A 27,551-nucleotide genomic window follows, 5' to 3' on the forward strand; every position below is an offset into this window, starting at 1 on the left:
TTAATATGCTACATCAACCGTCCGCGCCAAGACGGAATAAATTGCATATTTTACCAATGACATTAAAATCTTTAATATTGCTTCCATATGTACTCCTTTCAGAAACGATGTCAAATAAATCTTTGCCAATGGTGTCGTTTATTAACGGTTCCTCTAAAGTGTCTTTTGCAGCAGCAGCTGGGAATTGGGGGTCCTGCATAAATTCATCGGCTGATGACGGCAACAGATGAACATTCCTCGTGCAATTTAAAAGCGCAATCTGAAGATAATTTGAGAAAGTGTGTTTTGGTTGGTGTAAGGGTTCAGTTTGAAAGATAGGCAGTTCAATGCTATATTTCTAACATTTTAAAGTCCACTAGTCCAGCCGTAGGTAATTAGTAATTACAGATGAAACGGTGAGAGATTATTTAACTTAAAATGGGGGAAATTTATATGTACAGTAATTCCATGCACACCACTTATGAACAACATGTACTCATATTCCAGTCTTGCAAAAAGGTGAATAAGTGAAAAATGCATGAAGGAAGGAAATGAATCGAGAAACGTGGATATTGCTGCAGGATTACTTGAGGGACAGGGGATGGACCAAAGACAGCCCATTGTTTCAGAGAGGACTTAAACTGTGAATAAAAACCATTGTGAAGTCTCTGTCCTAAATGAACAGCTGCTGGATTTTCAGTTGTTCTTCTCCCCTCCCCCTCCAGTTTGTGTTTTTTTTGTACATGTGTCAACATGGAGGAAGTTACCAACCCTTGCAGCTGGTGGCATCAGAAGTCTCTCCACCTTAAAAAAAAAAAAACCCACTAAATCAATGCAGTACTGTCCTCAAGATGGGCCCCGGGCCAGTTGGTTATCCTGTAGGTGTATGTATATTCCCCCCCCCCATTGGCAGAGGCCCCCTAGACACTGTCATAATCTAATTGTGCCAACTGAGAAGGAACAACAGGAAAGCGACTACAAACTGTCAGTCCCTATCTGGGTTAGTACAGGTCACAGGGTTTTTGTCTCCTACAACAACGCCCTTGCCAGCCAGTCGGCATAGCAAAGTCAGGGGAGGAAAAATGGAGGAAAATTGCAAATTAAAGAAGTGGAAATTAGCGTTACGGTCTGTACAAATTTCCCGAGGCAGGTTGCAGATAGTAATTTTGTCCTTTCCTTCTGTATTACCCTTTTGGCAACAAGTTTCTTTCTGCTCAGCCTCTCTCCTTTTTTTTTTCTTTCTTTCTACTCTCAGTGGGCCATAACATCGAAACTCATTATGCCTAAAACTATACAGGCAGCATTTTTTCCCCAGACCCTAAAACTCTCATAGCCTATATACACGTAAAAGGGGACTGGTCCTTTAGTCTTTGTTGCCTCATGGAGCTATTAAACATATAAAGCCAGTGAACTTCAACGTCGACCAAAAAGCAAATTCTAAAAACCATTCTTTGAAGCTACATGTAGCTGACGATAAAGGCAAAATGTAACTGCAGAGGAAGAAAAAGTCTGCACCCAAACTGCAGCAACATCTAATGTAACACCGAGTATGGATTGCACATATGTACTGTACATGAGCCCTCCTTGTAACTACAGCACTCCAACATAACGACAATAGTCTGTTTTCCTCGCTCAACATTAAAACTGCATGTTTTTCAGCTTAATTAACACAGGGCCCCACGATTGATCTCGACTGTAACCATAGCAGGCAGCCACATGGATCTGTCTGGTCTGGGTGATGTGCAGGTGTCAAATCTTTACCTGCCCTCCTTCTCTTTGGCAGACCCTGCTATGTCATTAGCAGGTTGTCCCATTAACCCACTTGATTATATTAACCCACTTTTCTTTGCTCTTTGTTTGCATTCTCGCTGATCACCATGATCACAGCCTGCCATTCCACTGACCCTCCTGATGCTGGGTCATGTGACCATTAAAGCCAATCTTTACACGTGCGCACATGTACCATGCAAACCTGGCATGACAACAGCTCGAGTGTGCTACAGTTAAAAGGGCAAAGAAAAAAGTGTTCGTGAGCATTCGCAAGATAGCAATCTGAACATGGAAGCCATCACAATTAAGGAAATTCCCGAAGAGTAATCAAAGCCAGAAAACTCATGAGTAAATTCTATCAGTGAAATTACAGCAATGGAAAAAAAAATTGAGTAATCCTGTTGAAAACAGGGCGCCAGAGAAAAACAGTGCAAATTATATGAGCATCCCAATCTGAAAAATGAAGTCTGACTACTTCTCTCCTTTTTGTTTCAATTTTAATGAACTGCAAATTCAGATTATCAACTGTCCACTGGATATGCAAACCTTGTATCCCACACCCAAACTGAGAGACAGACTACCGCCCATCTTGTTCACTCTTCTGAAAAAGCCTTTCATGCACATCAGCGGTGGATTTGTGCATGTGACCCATTATGAGTTCCAGAAAAGAGACAAAAGCTACAAACATCAGACGTTCTTGGTAGTGCTCGGAGTAACCCAAGTATTTGAATGCAGACCATTGGCAAAATGATGACCAACACCAAAATATGAACATTGATAGAATTCCTTGTCAAAGTAGGAAACCTCATTAATGTTTAGCATTTGTTACTTGAATTTTTTTCTGCATATAGAGCTGCTTAAGCATGAAATTTGCTTAAGCGCAAAAAAAAAACCTTAGTTGATAAATCAGGTAACCAGCCAAAACTCCATATTATGTACATTGATTTGGGATCGTATTTAGCTGTTTTTTGGTTAGCACGACTATCAGATAGAGTTTGAGCTGGTAACCTTTGTTTATATAGCAAAGTTTTTTCCCGCTCAAGCAAATTTTGTGCATAAGCAACTCTATGAAATTGGCCCCAGATGATGTGACCACACAAATCAGGCATTTTATTTTTTGAGCTACTACCATGTTGCTGAGAGTTAAGCAACAGCAGCAGCAACAACATAAATTTCAGTTGCAAGCAAGTGATACTACTTATCCATGTCAGTCTTGTCCACACTTAGAAAGGCCAGCCAATGCAACAGATCCATGACAAAAATTTCAGTGTCAGAAAACAAACTGAGAAGAGATATCAGCAATGATTGTTTATGACTTTCGGAGACTGGTTAGCTGTTTTGAAGTTTGAAGATGAACCTGACTGATTGTTCCATTAAACAATGGGAATATCCCTGGTCGTACCTGTACTTTGAAAAAATTTCTTCAGCAGGCTGAAACAATAAGTACCATAAGAAGTTCAACATAATCTATTGAATTATAAAATTCATTCCTCTACATAACATACTGAAATAGGAAGTTAAAGTTTTTTTGTTTATTTTATGAGAGCTGTCATATGGGTCACATTTCTTTCAAACCGATCACTTTGAATATGTAAAGGTATGTGGAAAAACTACACAAGTGGCTTACTGACAGCCATGTACATGTACCTATCTGCACAAACTTCTCATATGCAAATTCACACACGGAAAATCCATTTCATCTTGCAGAAAGCTCAACTCATGAATAAAATAAAAGCCATATAGGCCCATCTGTACATGTGGCACACTGTAAAGACTGACAAATTTGCTAACCAAAAGGTAAAAGGTCTGTAGATAATCCATGGCAGGCTTGTGCACACAGGTAGGGCCACTGTTGACCTCTGACCTCATCTAATCTCCACGGTTTGTCTTCATTTGGGGGTCCCTCCTGGGAAAGTTTTCAGCAGAGTGGAATAACCTTGCCATGCTGTTGCCTGGTGCTTGTAAGGTGAACTGGGCCAATTTTCCTGAGCACTGGGTGGTCTGTATCAAGTGCAATAAACTCATTAAAACTTTTTTTTTTCATTTTCTCTTTTTCTGTTCCACGTTCCCTGGCTCTTTCATCAATCTGTCATCAGTTCATTTAATTACAGTTCAGTCCCAGGAATCTAGGCCAATATGTAAACACAGATTTATAACCTGTGCATGTAACTTGGATGAACTGAATGTGGGTATCTCCAAAATCACATTAGTAGAGGCAATTTTCAAAATTCCTGGTAAGCCATATACATATATCGGCAGTTTTTCAAACTGTCAATTCTGGAATGCATTGTGGACGATTCTGTAGTCCGGATATTAATATTCAGTGAATATCATTTGGTGATAGAGCTTCAGAAATTGAAACAAGCTTTCTATGTCAAAGACATATACAAATATAGAGGGAGCCAGATCCAACCAGAAAGGCCACTAGGGGTTTTGGCCAATGCATCATTTTGGACATATGAAGTATTTCTACCCCTTCAAATTTGACCACAAACTCATTTTCCCAATCAAACCTACAGCATCCTCTGTCATAATCCCTAATCCTGCAGCTGTTCAATTAAACACCTGAGACTTCTCAGAGCTAAATTTTTTTCTGAGGGGGGTGGGGGAAGTTGACAAGAACCTGCAGGTACACCCAGTCAATATGGTAACTGTCATTAGTCAGACTCCCCCTCACAATTCACTAGTTACCAGGAAGGCAGATACATATCGTCATGCATAATCTTTGACAGAATCAGACCGTTACCGTGACTGCACCACAAAGAGCCTGGACAAAATCAATATGCATGTGAAAACAATATGAAGTGTTGAGAGCCCGTCAGGGGTGATTCACCAATTAAAAAAAAATGAGTTCAAAGGTTCACAAGTTCCTTGAAGAATTAAAATGTCACTGGCATTTAAATCCACTTGTACAGACCGCACCGTTGTTGGAGAAACATGGATTACGATTAACCTTTTCAGCCTGGATGATGACTCTCCTGGCAGGAAAATCTTCTCAACAATTGCGACCTGATGAGCTGTCTGCTCCCGTTCCCTCAACACAAATCCAGATCTAGTCTGGTGATGTTTGTGGGAGCTTGCAGTGAGATATGCACACCTGGGGTACCACACATCAATGACTTATAGGCACTTGAATCGCAACATGTGTCCCAAATATCAATTCCAAGCTTTCTAATACTCTGTCATCTATACTAACCTCCAACGCTGGGAACCTTATTTTTTTGTGTACCAAATTGCTCCAATGTGTATCATACTCATTAAACATTCTCTGAACTTGTACTCCAAGGACCTTACATGTAAAAGAAACAACACATTTTCCTCAATCCTGCAAAACCTCCGAGTGGATTTTTCAGAAACTGAGAGACTCTCGGTAGAAAAAAGAGAAACCCACTACACAATTTTGTTTTTCACTAACTCAGTTGTACTTCTGGTTTACACGTACAACTGCAGCCATCTTAGCATTTTTTGTTTGTTTTTGTGGGAGAGGGTTGCATGTTTTGTTATTGTTACTTTAATTCAGTGACAATTCTCACCAGGTGGAAAGAAATGCATGCACTTCCGACACAGCTGCTTATGCAAAACATGACCTGTGAAACCAAATTTCAAACCCAAACATGCTGTTAAGACCAGAGAAGAAGCGTCCTAATTATGGGGTGACACTAGTGTTCCTGGATGGGAGGGGGGTGAGTGCCATCCTCAGTGATCCAACCAAAACAGACAGGGTCCTAAATCCCAAGTGCTTTGACCCCTGCTAGCCAAAACCCAGACCCAGAGGTATGGACACTCAACACACTCCCTCCAAAAGGCTTGACCACAGGAGCGCCCTCAGGCCAGGGCAATGTACTTTGGCCAAGGGGGAGTCCACTCTGGACACCTGGGGGAGCCATCATCTCGGCTCAGCCTATAGGGTGCTAAGACTAAGGGAGAAAATGAAGGGAAGAGCATAGGAAAAAAAGATTGACAGAAGAGGGATGACACTGTCTGGTTCATTCTCCCCTCCCCCTTTCCCCACTCCCCAAGGGATGGGCATGTCACACATGCTGATTCACAACCAAGTTCCTGTGTCTGGACATGGATGACATTTGAACAATTAACTTGTTAGAGGGTCCTCATCTATACTTTTTTTCACTCCGTGATTAAGAGTTCAGTTCTGCTGGGAGAGTTCAGTTCTGTGTTTACTTGTGCCACACCCTATTTTTTTTGGGGGGGGGGGAGATTTGAAAGCTTTTGAAGGATGACACTCCACCCCCCCCCAAAAAAATGAAAGCATAAAATGTCCATTGATATTTGAAATGTGACAGAGACTGAACGTTTTACAACAGCTGTAAGAGTGTGAATAGGCTTGTACATGACCCAAACAATCTGGTTGATTCAACTAATGATTTGGTGAACCTCCAACTCATGAATTCAGATTCAACAATTTGACAAAGTATCTGCTCCAATGACCACACTACTCAGTTTTTTCCTCAAGAGACTGATGGTGTATATCACTGATGCAAGATCTTGTTGGAGCATAATGATAGCACAAAGTTGGTCACCTCGAAATTTATCTTCCAAATGGCTGTCCACAGTGACCCTTTCAAACAGGTCTTTCCCACTGTAATGTTGTCAGTCAATATTCCTCAGCCAACTACATTCCCCTGGATTCACTTTGATTTCAATTATTACTTCCTTCACTGTGACATAAAAAGATACTAATGGAAAAAACAGTCTTCTCTAACAAAATGAACACAAAATAAAAGTTGCTTGGTTGAAAGTCACAAGCCACGAGGAAAAAAACACATTCCAGGAGGCTTTTCCTTCATTGATAAAGAAAAGCGATCACTTTCATATGAAACAGACACAATAATTATGCACTTTAACCCTTGCATGAATACTCTAAGTTTGTAAAGATTCCTTTGTGGGCTTCTGACACTGATCAATTGCAACAGGGTACCAAAAATGCACAAAACAGACAAGTTTACAAGAACATGTTTCTGGTTGAAAAAAAAAAAAGCCATGGAAAACAAGTATCAAGTTTGATTAACCAGGGCTTTTGGGTTTCCAAACAGCAAACAGCTAGCTGTGAATAGCGATTGGCTGGGTACAAAGGATCCATTACTCAGTATATGTACGCATGGCTGGTATTTGGTACCCCCTCTAGGGGAAAGACAATGGTGCTGTAGGGTAACAAAGACACCATCACCCAGCCAAAAAAAAAATAACCTGCACAATGAATTATATACATCAGCCCCATTAATACTTGAGGGGAGGAAAAAAACTTGACCTGTGTACATGCGCTTGGGTGATGTGTGTACCATGACCAGAGTGTAACTTGCAGCACAATGGCAGCTCAAGACATGCACCAATTTAATCTGGTGAACTCTCTACGCCTGGTCAATCACTGTGTCACATAAAGAATGTTGTCTGTCAGCCCAGCTGACTGGTGAAGATGGTATAAACTGACCCACACACATACAGTGTACACACCGGTGTGACTTACTCGTTTTGTCAACTCCAAGCAATACTGGCGACAACAAGCTTTGAACCAAGGGGCTCTTCACTTGCTCTCTCATCAGTGAACAGAAACAATTTGTCCAGAAACGGGACAACAAAAAAAGACGGGCACCATTGAGGGAGAGAGGCCCCTGTGACTTTGGGTCCATGGGATTCAAAGTCACCAGCTGTTTGAATGGATCGGTTTAATGAGGTGGAAATCGGCTATTCAGCACCCAGGCTGGTATGCCGAGGGGAAAAATTCATATATACAGTGTACAGCCTGGGAGAGATACAGAGAAGAGAAAAAAAAGTTGGAAGACCAGGCCCTGGTTTTGCAGTGATTGCTGGTTGGTTGGGAGACAATTACAGCAGTCAAGCACAACCTAATTGGTGGCATTTTTTGCTGTGGAAGGAAACAATGGCTAGAAGCCAGGGAAAAGCCAGGCAAGGCTAGGCAAGAGGCACACACACCACACAACACATGCACACCGTCATTGGGGCCATTATTTTAAGTGAGCAGGGGTTGGTCTATCTTGCAGGCCAGGGCCTGGAATGTGTTTATCTCTTTGAAAATGGGAATAGGGTCAAGGGCGAGGGATATGCATTTATAAATGTAATCATGTGAAGTTGGACAATGCTGGAGTCCTGCCAAGGACTAGGGGAATTAAAAGCGGTTGGGAGTAAATTATGATTGGTAGAGATGAGGTAAGGCCTTTTTTTCAGTTTGGTAGGTGAGAATCTCTGTACAGTATGTGAATGAAATGTGTTCAATGGATCTGATTTTTGGCTATACTGAACTATTTCTGACAAAGTCAGTACACAAATTCTTACCAGCAAACTGATACTGTCATATTTCCAAAGCATTTTTTTGGGTTACTCAGTCAGTCCTTTGCAATATACTAGCATTAAAAAAGGAAAAAAGCTGGATTTTTGTGCATTATGAACCCCTTCATTGGTTGTGCAAATTCTAAATTGGCACAGCAAAACAAAATCTGCTAAGTCTACAACAGTTAGAAATAGTACGCATAACTTTGAGACTTTCACACCCCCGGAGATTTTCATTATAGGACACATACCTGTCATGGTTAAATTCGTCCTAGGTAGCTTGTGGGCCAATACCGTTGTCTAGGTAGTGTAACAAATTTAATCCTGGGCGTTCAGAGCAACACCCTGTGAAGAAGGAACCACGGCACCCTCAACTAAATAACTTGGCCCCCTTCCTCGTCTCGTCTGCCTCTTTCCCCTACTGTACTTTCCTAAATGACTCTCCAACCACCTCATGCATCAGAATGCTCCTTCTTTAATCCCTGAGCACACTTTGCCAAAAGGTCCGGGTTGGGCTCCCCTCCACTGGAATTCTGTTCAGAACAAAAGACAGAGATGGATTAGCCCTACTGAAAACATAGAGGGATTATGCCCAGGGAGAATGAGGGAAAGTTAAGCCTGCCAAATGCTGTTGGCTTTTCCCCCCCTCTCTCTCTCATCTCCCTTCAATCCCAAAGGGCATTCAGGCTGGACCTATCAGGGTACCTGGCATGTACTTTCCCACCAACAGATTAAGGGGGCCTGTCATTAGCAATTGAAATGGTTGCACATTCAGAGGAGTTGCAGGCCCAATGAACAATTTTTGTAATTAGTGTAACAAAAGTAAAAAGGGGCTAACGAGTAGTAAAAAGACAAATGACTGAACTCCCCAAGGACAGGGGCTCTGTGAAAAGGGAAAGATTTTTCAAAGACAAAATTAAAGAAGATCATTTCAGGTCCATCCAACATTTATTATAGCATACCTCAAGGAACACTAGGCAGGTGGATAATCTCACAATTAGAACTCTAAGATACAATCTGCAATTCTGTATAATGCAGAAAGTTCAAAATGATTGGCAACTCTTATTCTCTTTTGGTAGAACATGTATTTGTAACTTTTCATATGGGCCTTTTATCAATTGTTTTTAACTCCCTAATGGTTACTGTAATCACCATCTTTATCATAACTCTTTTAGTGTAAACCAAATCCACCAGACTTCATAGTTGGTATAGTACACTGGTATACATAAACCAGAACAAATGAATGACAGGACACAGCAACAGGAATCATCAGTACATGTAAGTGACATTTTTGAAGGTGAGGAACCTCAAAGAACAAGTCAACATGATTTTCTTGCATAGAAATGGCCATTCCACTGCCTGTACATGTACGAAACAACAATGACTTGATGCCCCAAAGAACTCAATTGCAGAAAAGATTATACCATTGATTCCATATCCAGATTGAAGACAACTCTTTTCTACTTTTGAAAAGACTGGTGGCAGGGTTGTCTTATATTCAGATGACATCAAAAGAAGCATTTGTCCCTGTTGGCCCTGAGTCCCTGGGTGCAGACCACTATTTCAAGTTAGAATTTCTGGCCAGCTCATTAGCATCAAAAGTGCCCCCACAATATCTTTGAACAAGGAGATTGTTTGACCCCCAAAATGGCGAGATTGTGCAAAACCTTGCCAGGATCAACTCCCTGGCAGCTTTCATATGAGAGCAGAATGGATAAAAACTACGGTTGAAAAGGTGCCCAAGAAAGATGAGGGTTGAAAAATGGCTGCAATCAAACTTCGGAAAAATCACTTTTTGAGGGGTGATTTTGTTTTGTGGGAATAATTAAAAATGTAATGGTTAACCCACAAAAAATTGAAAAGAAATTGAAAGATTAATGACCAGACAAGAATTTCATTTGTGTTTCAGAAACCTCAGGGATGTTGGCGTGCATGCTATCTGGCCGTGAACAGTGCTGATTTTACACTGTTTTCAATGGGGCTTGAATTAGTGGGCTGTACCCTGTCGTGCATGTTCACTGCAATGTGCATAGATTTGGCTGACAGACACACTCAGGATTAAACCCTACAGGCAGTACAGAGCAACAGTTTCCATGGGCGTTTAACAAGAGGAAGCTTGCCCCAAGGCTCTGCCTCATTTTCAGTCATTTGAGAGTGGCCACAGATTCATTGAAAATTCTCTTCATCCAAATTATATTTCACTTCTGCTTCACTTGAGCTCATACACTTTGTTTTTCTACAATGAAAAGTTCCTTTCCGTTGAATTTCACAACATTGCAATAGTCCCTTAAACAACATACACACGCACACACAAAATGAAAGAAAAAACAATTCCCCTACAAAATCAATACACATGTAAGTAAACTCTTCCTCTATTCACTCAAATCAATGCTGATTTTTTTCTTTATATGAACAGTTCTTAAACAAAAACTTTTAAAAGCAACTGTATATGAATGTTTCCTGTTAACGAAAAAGACACCATTACACTGAAGCAGAAGTTGATAACATGATGCCAGAAAGTCAGTGACTACAAAAATTCGCTGCGAAATACACTTTCCATGTATTCCCTGTAAGCAAATTTCTGTGCTACGGTTAGCAAAGAATTTACTTAATGGTAAGCAGCACCATGAAATGGGGCCCTGGATGGGTCTTATTAGCAGTGAGCAAAATGCTATCCAGAGCTGTAGCTTCATCCACTTGAAATAAAACGTCCCAAAAAGAAAAAGGATGGAAGCTTGCAATACAAATACACATGGGCAAACATTTCAAGGTCCAACGTTTTATTCCAGCACAGTTCAGCCATTATTTTCATTTTAATTGCGGTGCATTTGTTCTTAGAAGCAAACATCAGTCTCCACAAATACAGGAAACAAACCTTTTCTAACATTGATGCTTTTTCTGAGTCATGACTTGAAGACTAGAGATGTGAGGTACTGCATATATACTAAATGGGGATGAAGAAAACCCATCAGCCAAGATAAAAATGGTTGACTAATTCAAGACTTTATATGACCAACAACTGAAATCGGAAATTTTTATCTTTGCCCATTAATAATTCATCACTTGTCAACTAGATTTGTTTTTTCCTTGGCTGGAGAAACTTTTAGGCTCAACAGTCTCACAGCTGCAGAAAGCTTTTAAGCTCAGTGGTGGGCAAACATTCATGAATACAGCAACTGTTGTTGCATTAAAAAGGTATAGCTGTGTGGCAAAATGTTAGCCTCTCTCTATGCTTTGATTTACATGTCAAACCTGTGACATACATGCCCAAACCTATTTCTAGCTGATACATATGTGAGTGCATTGTATAAAGCCCTCTTCAAAGTCTCAGTGAAGGGCACTGACCCCCGACCTAGATTCATCTGCTGTCAAGTAAAGACGTGGATCTAGTCAGACGTCCTTGATGATACTGCAAGTCCACTGCCAGACTGGGTTCAGACACAACATAGAAGTTGGTTAGTCCAATCCAAGTGCAAGGGAAGTCCCTACTTCTCAACGTCCTCCTCCCCCCCCCCAAAAAAAGGGGTATGACAGACGTCCTTTCCGAGTCTACAATACAAAAATTCACCAAAAGCACCTCCCTGTGTACAACCAGCCATAAAGCGGTAATGAGCACCAACAATTTTACGACACTATCTCTGGCCCTGCATACTCTCAGGACAAATCTCACAAGACAGGTGTCCTACCTGACGCATATAATCAGAGCCTAGCCAACCAAAAGCCACTTTCCTGTGAGCCCCTACCCCAGCGCTACGACTTCCCCTTTTTAATTGGGTGGGGTCTCGGGGACAGTCCCGTTGGGACCTGCCACCAACTGTGTTCAATTAGAATGCAGGAATGAACAAGCAAAATTAACTTCATTTTACTAAGAGCAGGCAAATCAGTAAACAACGTGAGCTCACTCTGGAACCAGTCAAAAATCAGACCATTTTGGAGTTTATAAATATTACAAGCAAGAGGTACACACCTACATGTACGGCTTGACCTTTTGCAACCAGCGATAAACTTGTTAGTCATGATTTACAGCAGAATAGGATAGGGAAAGAGTATTAGGATTTATAAAAAAAAAAACCAGCCATTTAGAAGTGTCCTGATTTTGAAAATGTTTCATCAGTGGACAAGATCGCCCCTTCTGGGTATCCTACAGTCCGCTGTGGCAATGCAAAATCCCCACTCGTGCTCAGGACCAATCCACAAACACACTTTTGGCTGATGAAAATGGCTGCAGGGTTTCAAGAGTGCACAATAACAGCGACGGGAATGACAAAGCGCTCGGGGCCCACCCACGGCAAATGGAACGCAAAGGAGAGGGGAAGACTATGACACAAGAATCTAAAAAGGAAATTTATTTCATCTTGGACAGTGCCCGCGGGGCTGCAGCAGAGCAGGTTCACTCGCTGTGATGGGGGAAAAGTCCCAGTCACCAGACAAAAAGATTCACTACACCAGTTCTCCCACTTATTTTTCGGTCACTTGGCCATCAAGCCGAGAAGAAAAAAAAATAAGACCAAGCCAAAGGAGAGAGAAAGAAAGAAAATCAAGTTCTTCAGGCCATAAAGTTCATTAAAGCAATCGCACTTGCTGTTATTCACGTCACTCAAAAGAAGAAAAAAAAAAAAAAGAGGGGAAAAAAAGATCAACTCCATTATGTCTCTGGATCGCCTCCCACACTGTCATGAGCCAGGAACACTTGAGAATTCAGATCCGAATCTGATCAGTTATTATCTATAATGCAACGGATGGGACTTAATGCTGAGACACAAGATCAGGGCAGAGCAGCCCTGCCTCCCCCCGGGCAACGCTTGTCCAGCGTTAAGGATGTAACAGGTACAAGTTGACGGCCTGATGCGCCCGGTGGTAATGGTTGCGGCACAGGCGAGGGTTGAGCCCTGGATCATGCAAAACATCAACGTGGTCTTGCAGAGGCCCATTACGCCTACATCTACCTCACAGCTATGACCAGGATTCATTAAACAAGAATCACAAAGTGACAAGACTTGTGATCTCTCATGTTACTTGAAGAGAGAAAGAGAGAGAGAAAAAAAGAACTTTGGTTGTGATCCCATTATTGCTCACAAGACAGAAGGGTTTCTATCTTGGCTGCCCTGCAGTTCTGTTTAATGTAACTTAACACCACCGAATACGATTAAATGGCTGAAAACTGTTGTTCCAACCTGAAAATGTATGGATTTAAGTCAAGAATGCATGGCAGGACTGAACAGTGGGCATGAATAAATCACCGCACCATTATAACTTGGTCCTAAGAAAACACTTTGGCTGCAAGTACCTAAGGTGGGGGGGAACCATTCAACAACAATAAATCCATTTTGATAATTCCGTGACAGTTGAAATCAGCTCAACAGCTAAAACAGTGCTCCAAAACCCCTTTGCAAAGGTGATGCGCAATGGATTGCTGATGCAAGATACACCAGATTAGCCTTAACGAATGCAGCACCGCTCACACAAATCAATCCAGAAACCGTCAATTCCACAATGCCGGGAAATTCATGTATGACCATGCAGCACTTCGGATGTTACATGCACATGTACAATTTGGGCCCAAATTGACGCCGAGTGCATTTCGGAAGAGGTCCCCCCTTCCTCCAAAGTGGTGCACTGCACGCATGATAATCAATCCTAGACCACAAACAGGTTGGTGCAGAAGCCATCCAACTGGCGAGGACCGAGTTTAAGAGAAGAAAAGAAAGGTAGAGGTGGGTGAGCCAATGGACAGGGAACGCAGAAATGAGCAGCCACAAAGAAACTGAAGATCCCGCGTGGTGCACACAGACGTGCACGGGGGTGGAGACAGCTTAGCTGACAAATGCCGAGAGAAGGGAAAAAGAATCGGGGTTTGGAGTGCGGCGGGTGAAGTGCATCTCTCAGGAAACGGCCCAGCTAGCAGGTGCTACCGTTTGGTGTACAGTTTCAATTGTGATATTGATTAAGAGATCAGGGTGTTCCTCCGTCCTGACGTGATGGGAGGAAGTCAGAATGCCCATCATCCTCCTGACAGCCCCGACAGAGAAGACAAGAAGACAGTAATGCACAAATTCCAGCCACCTCGCTCCCCCCCACAAATAAGCACTCACACTCTTTCAAAAATAAACACAAGAAGCTAAAGTTTAGGGTTAAGCAGTGGAAAATGCCGGGTGGAGTTTTAAACAGACTAACAAGCTTTAGGCTTGTACCTTTTGAGAACAACGCTTTTGCGCCGAGTCAAATCATTACAAAATCGTATAATTATGGGTACAAAATCCATATATATTGAGTCCATTTTTCTGCTGAAGAAGGGGTTTATTTGAATTTCTCTAGGGAGATAAACATATTCAGGTGTCCGGAGTAAACATTTTTACAGCAATGGTTTACTTTGTATAATCCTGCATGTTGAGCCATGGGGGATTTGGGGGTTGCAACATTTCAAGGAAAATACAATAATTCATGAGGATTATGCTTCAGGGGAGATTTTTCTAAGCCAGTTTTAACAGTTTAAAAAAATGAGGCTGGAGGCATTTTTACAAAGACAAGTGAATAAGAATTTCTCAACTATAGAGGAAATCTCCATAAACATGTACTTGGGAATAGAGGTGATTCTATTGTGTGTATACATGTACACGACACTGACAATGACACTTAAATAAACAAGTATAAGGGCAAGTATTGTCTCATATAAAAATTAACCAATAATCATACCTATGAAACATTTCCATATCAATATCAAAAATTCTTTTGGTTTGGTTTTTGGATTTTTTGGGGGGATTCCAGGATGTTAAAGTAAAACCAATTTTTCTGTTCTTGCTAAAAAAAATGAAAGGACAACTCTCTGACAGCTAAAATGACAGATATCACCTTGTATGGATACTGCCACAACTGCTGGATGTTTGCAACGGGAAAAAAAACAAAAAACAACAACTATTGTAGAATTCAACTTGCCGGAAGTTGTTTGAGCAAACAATTTGAAGGAGGGAGGGTGTGAACATACATTTCCATTACACACACTACAGATCTCATCCATATCCAATCAGCATCCAATGAAACAAACCCATGCTAGAAATTGTGCTTGTGTGAGCTGGCTGCAAATGAAATAATTTCACCAGGATCCGGTGCTCAGCCAAATCCAAATAACTTAGCCACTGGAATATGTACCTGATTATCGGCCATTTACATGCATATTCACACACCGAGCTTTCCCCTCTCTCCAAAGCACACAAATCAGCCTGCTTCCTACAGTGTAATTTCCTAATAAAAGTAGGGAACATGACTGATTTTTTGGGACAAGCAAGAGTCAACTGTTGGTTTTTATATTAGATTGCAATTTTTAAGGACACTATTGCCAAGGTCTCCGTTCACCAGCGCCTAATCACTTGAGGCACGTAATGCCTCAGCATTAAATTACCGGACCAAGCCTTGGTTTAATACTCTGAAGAGAAAAACAAATTTGACTACGATTACGTGATCAAATTGATGGTTCCGCATTCAAGTCCATGTCGGGAGATTTCTATTTGTCCTAACGGCAGTTAGGGTTTGAATCAAATTGACAGCCTGGAATAAAGTTGCAGTAAAACAAACTTTGCAGATCACTGACAAAGGTCAAAATTACAAAAACTCGTCTGATTTTGAAATGAAAAATGATCACTACTTTCAACACAAATATTCATCTCTTTTGTTTCAAAAGGTGGCACAAGGTACAAGAAACTGTATGAAGCTCTACGTATTTTGAAATCTGATTTTTCTTTTTATAAGTTCACCCCTTTTTGGGGCTCTCAAATCCTAATTTTTTTAAGATCGATTTGAGCACAAGCTAAGCAAGTTTCAACAAGTAACTCACTTGAAAGATTTCTCCCTTACTGGGGCCACATACTCAGGAATGGCAGAGGTTGACAGCAGCCCTTAGCAAGTCACAGATTTGTACTGATGAGCAGACCATAAGAGATATAACAATGAAAAAAACAAAGAAATGAAGCTCGGTTCGAATAGTGCGGAGTGAAATGAAAATGTCTTCCTCACAACAGTGGAGCTGGGTTAGTCCTAAAAAATCAAACTGAAACCAGGGGCCTCAATTCACTGCCAGGTGATAAAGCCATGAATTGATGAATAAATATTAGACAAGGTAATGGATGTAACAAAACATGTTCAAGGCTAACAGCCCTGCTCACTTCTATCCTAAGCTGGTTGCAGCCAGTGAGCTATGCGTGACTGACCACACTAAGCCCATTGATGCAGAAACTTGAAAAAAAAATTAAAAATCTGAGCAGTACACTCCCTTAAATGCAATTTTCTTGTGGTGGGAGGCACACAGCTGAATCGTTGCCATATCATCACCATTTTTACTACACACGTCAAAAGTAGCATTGTTTCGATTTTGACTATATTCATGTTGTCAGGGGCCAAAATCACGTTTTTCAGTTTTGACAAGGAGAAGCTCCTCGGGCCATTTCTCAAAAATTACTTTTTCTTCAAATCCACATGTGTGGCTCTCTTTCTAAATAAAAAAAACACCACACACCTTCAGTTCTTGTTTAAAGCAAACCATTTACCTACCGAAAGACTTCTTCAGTAGTCTTTCAAATGAATGATTTGCTTTTATGTGATCTCCCATAGTAATCTACGTGCAAGTTCCATAAGTCTACTACTCCACAACTCAAGGCATCAGTTCAAACCATCTCTTTCACTGATGGGTGTTCAAAGAGGTAACTTCTGGACAATAAATTTCCCTCATCTCCATCTTTTGTAAGAGGTAAATACTGGTGGTACAGCAGGGTGACCTCATGACAAATCACTTCAAGAAACAGAGGGAGCATGGGTAAAAAAAAAATGCCTCGATTGCAAAACAGAGATTGCGATACCACAGATGTGCCGACAACATGGCAAGAATGTGTCATGACGACTCCCTACCCACCACGGCAGAGGGTTCATATTCAGATGATGCATCTGTGAAACAGGGATGATTAACCAGACATAAAAAACACTGCACATAATCAGACAGATCGAAAGAGACAAAGACAAAAAGCCCCTAATTGCCAATAAATATAAACGGACAGATGTGCATTAAAAATTAACCGGCACTGCCTACGTTTTTTCCAATACCTATGCAGCAGACATTCATAATGACGGGACACCTTCTACGGGTAATTAGCTGCTGGTACGTGCGCATGTAAAAAGCATGACCATTTATCTCCAAAATATAAATATGATATTGCCGCATGAATATGAGACCATGACATGCCATGCCTCAGTGAGGTAAATGGAACGACTTGTCAGCTATGGCGCCATTTTGGAAGTGACAGTCTACATATTAATTTTTTGAGGATCCTTCAAAGTTACATTTTCTATGTCTCAAACAACTTCTGACACTTGGAATTTTTTTTTGTTCTTTTCTCCAGTATTTCAGACTTGTCATTCAATTGGACAAGTCACCACATGCTATTCTTTTTCCTCTGCAATTTCCACAGTACAGGAGATAATTGGCCACTGTAAAGATCTTGAAGAATCCTTGTGCAGGCTTTTAATAAAAACGTAGCAGACGAATCCAATTGTGGCAATCTCTGAATCAATTATTCAACAATAAAACAGATCAAAGGAAATCCGAAATGAAAAGTATAGCCACTAGGAATTCAGCTATTAATATGAAACTAAGATGTCCATCTCTTGATTTTAGCATCTCGTAATTAAGTCATGTGAATTATGCTAAAACTGAATTTTCAACCAGGTATTATTAAAATGTGACCAAACACAATCACCAGTACAATCCCAAATCACTGAAGTTTATCTAAATCTCTGATACTGACTTTGCAATTTTGCATGGTGCAATTTTTCCCACATTGCTTAGGTTTATAGTAAGATACTAGGACTTGAAATTATGAGAAAATTTGTCCGTTCTGGTTTGTACGGGTAGGAGGTGGTTATCGATCTGAATGGCCAGCTTGGACCGTACGGACGACCCGGTCCAATTACGCTCACTAGTCATTAAACACATCTCAGCTGTGTGACATCATCCTTCTTGCAATCCCATGCAGCACAGCCTGCATGTGTATGCTGTGCATATGGGAAAGGAAGTGGCAAGGTAGAATTAAAAGAAGGAAGAGGACTGGACAAAGAAAAAAGGCTGGGTAACCTGAATGACATTTGCACCGCCGATCCTCTCGCTATAAGAACCTGCACAGAACCACAGATTGATGTGAAAATCAATGGAAGTGCGGCCTTTCCCCCAGTATAATTGCTTGTCGCACTAATGAATCAATCTAGATGCCCTATTCTTTCTCGTAATCAAGGCTCCCACCAAACCATCCTCCCTAAATGTATTAGGGTTTTAATGCAATTACGGCAGATGTGCACAAGGCCACAGGAGAGTGAGCCAGCAGGAGAGCTGCCATATTGAATCATTTGCTCCTGAAAAAGCAAATAAATTATGAGGCTAGAGGTGAGATAGGACAACATGCTCAGAATAAACAATTATACTCAGGAGGACACAGATGCCTTTTGCTATTGCTTTTTGTTTCCTTCCTTTGTTTGGTCTCCATGGGGGAGGGGAATCATGGACAGGACCAATGTTTATTCTGCATTTTTGTCTCAACTTCCAAGTATCTCATTCTGTCCAGTTGGGTATCATGCCTGTGATTGTGCCATCATCTTGATGTAATTGCGTGAAGGCATTTTATGACTCCACCCAGCTCATTCCTACCATCCCGATTTTGATTCAGTTTTGGGGGGCCCCTTATGATCAGGTTGCCCTCCTCCCTTTTAACATTTGAACACTCATAAAGTTGGTGACCTCGTGACCTCAAAGCCCTAGCTTAGCCAGACATTGGCTCTCCATGGGTGGCCTCTGTGTCTGGGACTCATTATGAAATGTCCAATTAATTGCAATGTAATGGCACAGACTACAAAAATTTCCCTGTTTCATTTGCCACATTGAAGATTTGGGTACTTAACATGTATATCAGCAAGCAGGCTATTTCATTCTGAAAAAAACTAATCATTCCAAAGAACAAAAAGCACAGGCAATTTAATCTGCAGAAATTGGTCGCTTGCCAAGGTATAGCCATTATTCATCTATTTGTATGGAAACCAAAACCTGTATGGACAACAAGAAACACTCAAAGACCCCCCCTTCCCGGGCACAGAAACTACACAGGTAGTTGTAACCAAGGAAAGGATTTTAATCTGAACTAAAATTAATTAAACTGCATTAATTCATGCTGTGGAGCAAGCCCAGGAGCAAAATTCATGAACAACTCCAGGAACTAGTCCCAGCCCATTGTGGGAGAGAAAGCAATTACACACCTACAAAGAAATAGACAAACTGATCGGCTGGACAGCCACCTATACAATACCTTCATTAGTTTCCATATTTATTGAAAATTAGAAATGGAATGCTCAAATCTATTGTGTCAACAATAAAACATCTTTCAGGTGTTCCGCCTCCAAAACAATATATTTTGAAATGACAGTTTCAGTGCGATGCACGCATTACATGTACTTCAATTGCCAACTTGTAATTAAACAAGAAATACTTCATTTTGATAACCTTGCTTACAAATGCAGGAAGTCTAACTCCATGAAAAATATATGTATTACAATCCAGTTACATGTATCAGCATGTCGATCTGAGCGAGCTAACCAGGTCTGTGTACTTCAGAATTTCTACATTCTACGCATTCTATGCATGAACATTTTCAAACTTCAAACTCTATTCAAAAACAATAAAAATCAAAGCACAGCTGCAAGTAGGCATTTACATACACAGGTAAGGCCCCACCATATCAATATTTCTCAAGCAAATACATACCATTCCGTTATTAGTTTTCTACAAAGATATCACAATAATTGATTTCTTTTACCACAATGGTTTAGCTATTAACTACTTGTCACTGAAAGAAAATAATTCCCCTATAGATGAACACTACATGAGAACACATGATCCGTACCCACTCAACACAAAGCAAATATCAAAACACCCAAATCATTCTTCATTGAATGACAGTGCTCAAATAATTGTACTGACTGATGAGAAACCAGTACGGTGCATGTATGTAGGAATCATTACATAGGTTCAGTCTGACACTTTGGCATGGGTATGTCCTGTCTACCAGCATCCCATCGCATCGTTGCCTGCCTGCCCGAGAGAACCTACGTACGATATCCACCAGCGATGCCAGCCTTTCAGTAGGCCATGGAAAAAAAATACACAAAAAAATAAAAAATATCACAGACTAGGTTGTGCTAATATTGGCTCCGATTGCCAATCTGTACAGTGGATCTGTTGCCTGGGCTTGCCCTCAGCATGAGGTGAACATGCCATGCTGTGGCCTCCTGTCCTTACTGTCAGGAAATGCCACGGCTATTCACTTCAGGAGTTTGCACAGTGTAGAGATAAGGAAAGCCATACATGTACACTGTACTTGGTATATGTAATATACTGACAGTGGGGTACACACAATTCACATGGAAGTGGGTTACAAAAAGCACACATCGATGTTACTCAACATATTGTACATGTACATACATATGTACAACGCAAGGCACTAACCAGAGGTTTGTAGCAAAGGTCATGGTTCTTACCTTCCCCCGGCCCCCACAGGACTCTCCACACAAAAAAACAGGCACCCACACACACACCCAGACACACCAGACAGCAGTTGGCCTCATTAACCGGTGAACTAGCTTGCCCTGACTGACTGACAGTCAAGGAGAAAGAAGGGGTCCCGCATGCTCACACCACACAGATTGCTCACTGACTGGGTTGAGTGCATACACATACCGCATGCAGCACTAGCTGAATTCACGGCCCGGCCACAGCAGTGCTTCAGCATGCACAACAGCATCAACAATTAAGCTTGGGCGGGATGGCTTACACTCAAATCTTGTTTCACATTTGAATAAACACAAGTGAATGCCGGGCAGTGCAATTATCACCATGCCCACAACTAGGCCCTGTTTAAATCACCAACTACATGTACATGTATGTATTATTTACATTCCTTCATGTAGTGCCCCGGTGTTGATGATCACAAAGAGTAAAAGGCATCCTGTTCAGTATGGCCTTGTGTTATGCCATACCTTATCCTTGGCCATACCATTTTAGCTTGTATGTGATACTGATTTCATCTCCAAAAATTCTTGCCCCAACGAGCAACTGTCTCAGGTCATGCTAAAAGAAGGGGAGAGGGCAGAGGGGAGATTTCAATACTGGCAAGCATGCCAGCTACAAATGGTGTGGTGCACATATATGTAGAGGATCAGTAGAAATCGGAGTCATCAAATTGCACCAAATATTGATATTAAAGATGCTGCTGGTAGTCAACACATGAGGTGGGGGGAGCTGTGCTACTGGGAGGCAAAGGAACAAAGTGTGGCATCCTATGGACACTCCGGCAGGCACAGAGACAAGATTAGATGGCAAAATTGGCGCACCTGGGCTCTAGCTATTCTGGACAAAGTATTGGCGAGAGTCATGGACCAAAGATAAAGAAACAGAAAAACCACACTGACAAGAAAAAAATAATCAGGTGATAACTCAAACTCAAGTGTGGTTAACGGCCAAAGCCTTTCAACAAGGGTTACCACTATGGGTTTGTGCTGTATCCTTACCTAATCACCTTAATTGATATCATCTACATATGTAAATGATCTTATCTCCAAAAGCTGTCCTTTGGTGGAGCATTAAGCTTCCTGCAGTAAAGTAGTTGGTAAATGGGAGGTGTGGGAAACCTTAAGGGTTGAAGACAGTCGCTGGTAATAGCAGGTAGTTATTGATGTGTTGAATCATGGTTGAATGGGTGAGGAGGCCAAGAAACCTGCAGTGACCAGTTCCACTGGTTTCACCTGTAATGCGCTAGTTATCACGGAATCCATGTGCTGGAGCTAGAAGAGTGTGTGGTGTGGGAGATAGCCAACAGTCAGCCCTGATCTATGGGACTTTTAATGAGATGTCTAGACAACTCGTTATTCTAAATTGCCCCCAGAAAAAAAATTGAGAAACATCAGATGGTGAACATTAACACCCACCTTTTGTAATTTCTCTCGCTCTGAATCCCTCTCTGGATATCACATGCAATGGCATTCACATACCGTTCATGCAAAAAAGCACCTCCTTTCCTTTCTACCACACTGATACAATGGGGGGAGATTACTTACCTGTGCCACACACTAACATAGGTAGAATTAATGGCACTTGTAAGCCATAAAGAATTTCCTATGGGGTCATCAAACAAAAAAGGGTGTACAGCTAGCACACAACACTGAAAAGCCAACCTTGTTTGCATGTGAATGGGGTCCCCAAAATTGCTGAGTGAACAGAGCAGAAAGGCTTTATTCAAGCCGGCCAGGGCCTGCCTGCAAGTGCCTGTGTGTGTCTCTGCCTGGCCCCAATCAACATATGCAAATGCAATTAAAGCCCTTTGGGGTACTACAACCTTTTTTTCTGGGGGTCTTGATCAGTGTTGAAACCTTGAGCAGCATTCAATCACCCATATTACCTGGTTATCAAGGCAAAAGGGAGAAGTGGGAAGGAGGGCTAGACATGCTGGAAGCCTGGAGGGGGGTCAGTCCAGAGAGGGCTTGGGAAACTTTTCAGGAGCAAAGATGAGGGCGGGAAAGCAAACAATAAAGTAGAGAGGCTTTTCTTTGGTGTCATGGGGAATCATTTTGATATTGCTTGTCAAGACTAACTTGGCATGATTTATTGCAGTTGTGCAGCACAAGCCCTGAGCACATTAGCAATTAGGATGGATGCTGAACTGCTTGGAGTGTGTTGGGTGTGTCGGGTCCCAAGCAAATTCCATATAACTTGCTATAGCTTTATGACTCTGCTTTTTTTCATGATCCTTGAAAAACAAAACAATAAACTGCAGGCATCAAGTCTATCCTGGTTTCTGGTTTTAATAGACAGGTAGTGGAAATATATATCACATTTCACAGAACGCCTTCTGCCAAGTGTGATCAATTTACATACCACAGACGAACATCATTCAAGAGATACTAAAATTACAACTGATATGGATGCAGTTTTCCTCATCGCCCAACTCACTGGTGAAAATTTTAATGTACTTTTGTTCTTCAAGACTAATTTGGCAAGCGAGTGCCTGCAGAACAAAAATAGCTTTACTGATGTTGAGAGGTGATAAGTGATGACATAGAAAGTCCAAATACCTAGGGGCAAATTTATGGCACGTTAGAGGAAAAATTACACCAGAAACCAACACTTCCCCAAAACGATTTGGCAGGACACGGGGCACTGTTGCACCAACAGTTGAAACATGATTAAAACTTCCTACTCTTTGCTGGCTGAAACTACTACGCTTTAATTTGCCTATCCCCTAGCAAACGGAGACTTTGCACACACCCACGCACTACACACACACTAATTTACATGTACAATGCCAAAAAAAATGGCTGAATGAGTAAGTGATGTGAGTGATGTCAAAACTGGGTCAAGACAAAAGGTTTGGCTGAAACACCCCCCCCCACCATCACAAAAGAAAAAAAAACAAGAAAGGGCTTCAAACAATTTACTCCAGTACAAAACTAGCTCGGTCTGCATGAAAATTGGAACCCGTTCAAGCATGGCAAACTCTCAATGAGAAAAGAAAGCCCAAGTGCTGTATGCACGATTACAATAGTTTTCATCTAAAAGGCTAAGAGGATAGACGAGACAAAAGGGTCGGCAAACATTGCCAACGTGGGTCAAGTGCTACCATGGTAACAATAGGGAGAGCCACAAGAGAGGAAAAAAGGGGAAAATGTGTGCGTAAAGAAATTGTGGGCTTGCATGGGGGACACTCAGTGTGGCAGCATGGTGGAAATTCAAGAGAATGAAGTCAATGGTGGGCCTACATTCTGCCCTCTGTTGGCCGCAGAGAGCAAGGTTTCCAGGAAAGGTGCTTTATCAGCATGGTGGAATGTGGAATGAACAATTGATTCGTAAAAACTAAACAGGATGTAGAGTTTCAATTTTTAAGAGATGCTGAGAAGTTGAATGGAAAGACTGGCTGTGATGGGGTTACAGAGATACGGTGGGGCTCTTTTGTCTCAATAAACCCCACATGTATAGTTTACATGATGTTCTGTCGAATGTGGTTCAGTCACCCAGAACTGACATTAATTAAGAAGTTGTGAACATCAAATGATTGAACTGAGAGAAAAACTAGAGAACCTGTTGATAAAATTAAGTGCTTAGCTTCAAAGGTTTTATGCCTTGTCACTGCATTTTCCATCTTGTGCTTAAGCATCCCCCCTCCCCCTTGATCTTTTTGAGACAAAATATCCAATCCACAAATTTGACAAATCACATGAATGATAGAGTTTGACTCTTGAGGAAATCGTGGAAGTGTAGATACCATTACATTCACTTCTCCACCACCTCCCCCTTGAAGGACGCATGGAAATACCGACACTGTCAAAACAAAATCAACCTAAAATTGTCCACACAGGAATAGAAAAGAGGAACAATTTCACCCTTATTTCAGTCAGAAACCTGGCCTGTTCTGAAAGAGTGAAATCAATGGTAATTGCATTCAGCAAAGGACTTTTTGGTTAACTGACACGTGAGATTTTCATTCATATTTGGGTAGGACAGTATGCATAATGGATGAGACAATGTTCCAACAGGAGGAAAAAGGGTTCAGGGAAAATAGGTCTAGCTAGAGGTGGGTTCAGCTGAGGACAACAGTTTGGTGACTGCTCCTTTTTGGAGGGGTTCTATGAAAGAAATGTATGGCATAATACATCAAGTGAAAGCAGTTTCTAAATTAGGGCCTAATCATAAATGCCTGATTTGGTGTTTTGTCTTGACCACATTTTTGAAAGGCAAACACTGTTTAGAAGCCTCAACTGACTGAGTTATGATGACTGAAGCTACAAAATGCAAGAAAATTTAAATCTGCTCCAAAATCTGCTCTCCAAAAATCAAGAAAAACAGTTTTACTTTCTGAAACACCTGATTTCACTTAACGTGTGAACGATGCAACAAAAAAGTTTACTTGACAAAACTGGGAACAGAAAATTAGGGAAGCGTTTGTCTCTACATGCTGATACAGCACCCATTAAATTCTGAGGTAAATTTGTTTATTTTGTTCATTTCATCTCTCCAGACGTTATCTGAAATCTTTAAAAATGGCACAAACACAGACTGCCGCTTGCCCATCTGGAGTGCTGTAATATTAATTAAAGCTGTTGCAATTCTCTGAAGTGATGGATAATTGGTCATACCTTCCCATACCCCCTCCCAATAGCCAAACTCTCTAATTTGTGGATCTCTAATCAGTATTGATTTCAAAAGCTGATGCTGTTTTTTCCCCCTCTCCCGTTACGCTGAAACATTAACATTTGAAAATTTGTATTGATTTGAACCTGCAGGTTTAGGTTTCACCCTTTTCTTGTCTCCTGGATGTGGTGCAAGGCACAGTTCCAAATTTCACTATTTGTATTTCATTTCCAACACAATTCCTTGGGCAGCAGAGGTAGCATCTGGTGCAACAAATGTCACAGGATTTTTCTTCTTTTTAAACAATTTCTTGACAATTTGTAGCATGGCAATTGAAGGGCCATGAAATCAGGATACAGTGCAGACAAAACAAAAATAAGGAAACAAAGATTAAATTGTGTTTACAATGTTGTGAGGCACAGTAAGCAAGGTACAATTTCATTGCTGAATTAATCTCGATTCCCTGCCCCCCTAAAAAAAAATCTAGCTTACCCTTGCCAAATAGGATAACACTAAGGATAACACTACGATGCTCCAGTTCATTTATCTAGTACTTTGTTGGATGTTCAACTCCCATTGCACTTGGCTTCTTTAATCTTTTTTTTTAGAAGGGAGGACCTTTTCAAGCACAGGAAAGAAGAGAGTTAGAGAACTGGGAGTAGGGGCCTGACCAACTTGTTACAATGGCAATGGTCCAATGAGACTGCCCACAAAATCACTTAACCTGATGAATGCGAACGTTCGGCAGCCACGTGACAGTACACTGCGGGATATTGGTCCAGCGTGGCATTTGCTGGGCTTTGGCCAACAATCTCTGCTCATTTACCCACTTCTCATTAATTTGCCTCAACTGCCACCAGGAAAGGGGATTCTAAGGGCATTGCCATGGCAACAAATGACTGGAGGAGATAAGCTCCCTTTTTATTTGGAATTATTTAAAAAAAAAAGTGGCATAGAATTGCAGGGTACGATTTGGACAGGGGTGCCTCTTATGACACAGTTTAGAGCTGAAGAAAATTGCATTAGGACCATAAGTATAAATAAGTCATTTCTGAAGTTATAAATCAGCTGGATGTAGGTAGGAGACAGGAAGCTCACAATGGGTCTAATGCATCTGGCATAACAAATGGTGCGATAGTGTACACTTTATTCGGGCTCGCCATGACCTTACATGCTAGTTAACATGTTGGAAAAACTCTGTGATATATACATAGGGTAAAAATTGGAATTATACAAAGAGGTCAAAACTTAAAAAGAAAAATCCTCTACAAATCTGAGGCAACAATGTTTTCTCAGGTGTCATTAAAGCAATCAGTGAAGGAAGCTTGATGAAGAGATTGTGCCAGACAAAATGTTAACAATCTAACTCTTTATCTTTGGGCTTTGTTGGGAAAAACCTTGGAGCCATTTGTGAACAACTCATGCGCTTGCAATGTCAATTTTGTTTCACCTGCAGAGGGTATGGAGACAAAGAAAAAAATACATGCAGATTCTGATACCAACTGAACATGAATTATACCTTCACAAATTATGTTGAAATGGCCCAAATGCTTAATTAGCATTGTTGAAAATGGACAGCCATAACATGCAACACCGCGGGGGAAAAGGGAAAAGCTGTTTTAAAATGCATTAAATTAACAATTTACTGTCCCACCATGGACACCTGAATACGATGCTGCACTGTTGACACTTGTTATTGCAATGGTATAGGTTTAAACATCACTATGGAAACCAGAGTGTGAAAAATTGATATATGAATAATGTAAAACATGCAGAGAGCAGAGTGTAAAGGGAGACCCACATACATGTCTAATGTGATTCAAAATTATGGCAGGCATATGCGGAATGATTAAAAAAATAAAAAAAAAAACCTGCTCAGGAAGCATGCTATGACATTTCCTAACATACTTTTTTAATACACGTTTCGTGTCACACCTTTTTGGTGATATCAGGATGTGACATGGACAATATTAAAGTTGTGCTATAATTAAAAACCAGGAGGCTGTGTCTGCAGTGAACTAGTGGCGTAGAGGGAGAAAAACCACCAAACTAGGATTTTTCTTACAACGGAAAGTGCATGGACAGCAATAAAACTCAGACTGGACAGAATCTATATTAATCCTCCAACTCAAATGAAAGAGAGAGACAGAAAAAAAAAAATTCTTCACTTAGGGTCCTCTCCACGCCCGACACGGCCCTCTTTGTAATTGTTGGTAAGGACCGCATAGGCTGACTAAGGCACATGCAAACTTAATTACCTCACCCCCATCACCATGATCATCTGATATATTCAGGT

General features: G+C 41.1%; 1 protein-coding gene across 8 annotated transcripts in view; it reads right to left on the reverse strand.

Annotated features, from left to right (window-relative positions):
• LOC110979988 (zinc finger homeobox protein 3-like) overlaps window positions 1–27,551 on the reverse strand; it is a 113,298-nt gene that overhangs the window by 44,741 nt on the left and 41,006 nt on the right. For 2 of the 8 annotated variants that reach the window (XM_022236216.2, XM_022236213.2), the window contains one exon: window positions 8,304–8,585. The gene's annotated coding sequence lies outside the window, so the exon portion shown is untranslated. Of the gene's footprint in view, window positions 1–889; window positions 3,751–7,231; window positions 7,253–8,303; window positions 8,586–15,880; window positions 15,964–20,613; window positions 22,020–22,059; window positions 22,169–22,188; window positions 26,706–27,551 lie in introns of those variants that run through there. The other 6 variants (XM_022236215.2, XM_022236214.2, XM_022236222.2 and 3 more) reach the window with 6 other exon arrangements.

The sequence above is a fragment of the Acanthaster planci genome, linkage group LG06 (genome assembly GCF_054643075.1).
Source record: "Acanthaster planci isolate LZ-2023a linkage group LG06, COTS_SCS, whole genome shotgun sequence".
In the NCBI taxonomy this organism is placed as follows: domain Eukaryota; kingdom Metazoa; phylum Echinodermata; class Asteroidea; order Valvatida; family Acanthasteridae; genus Acanthaster; species Acanthaster planci.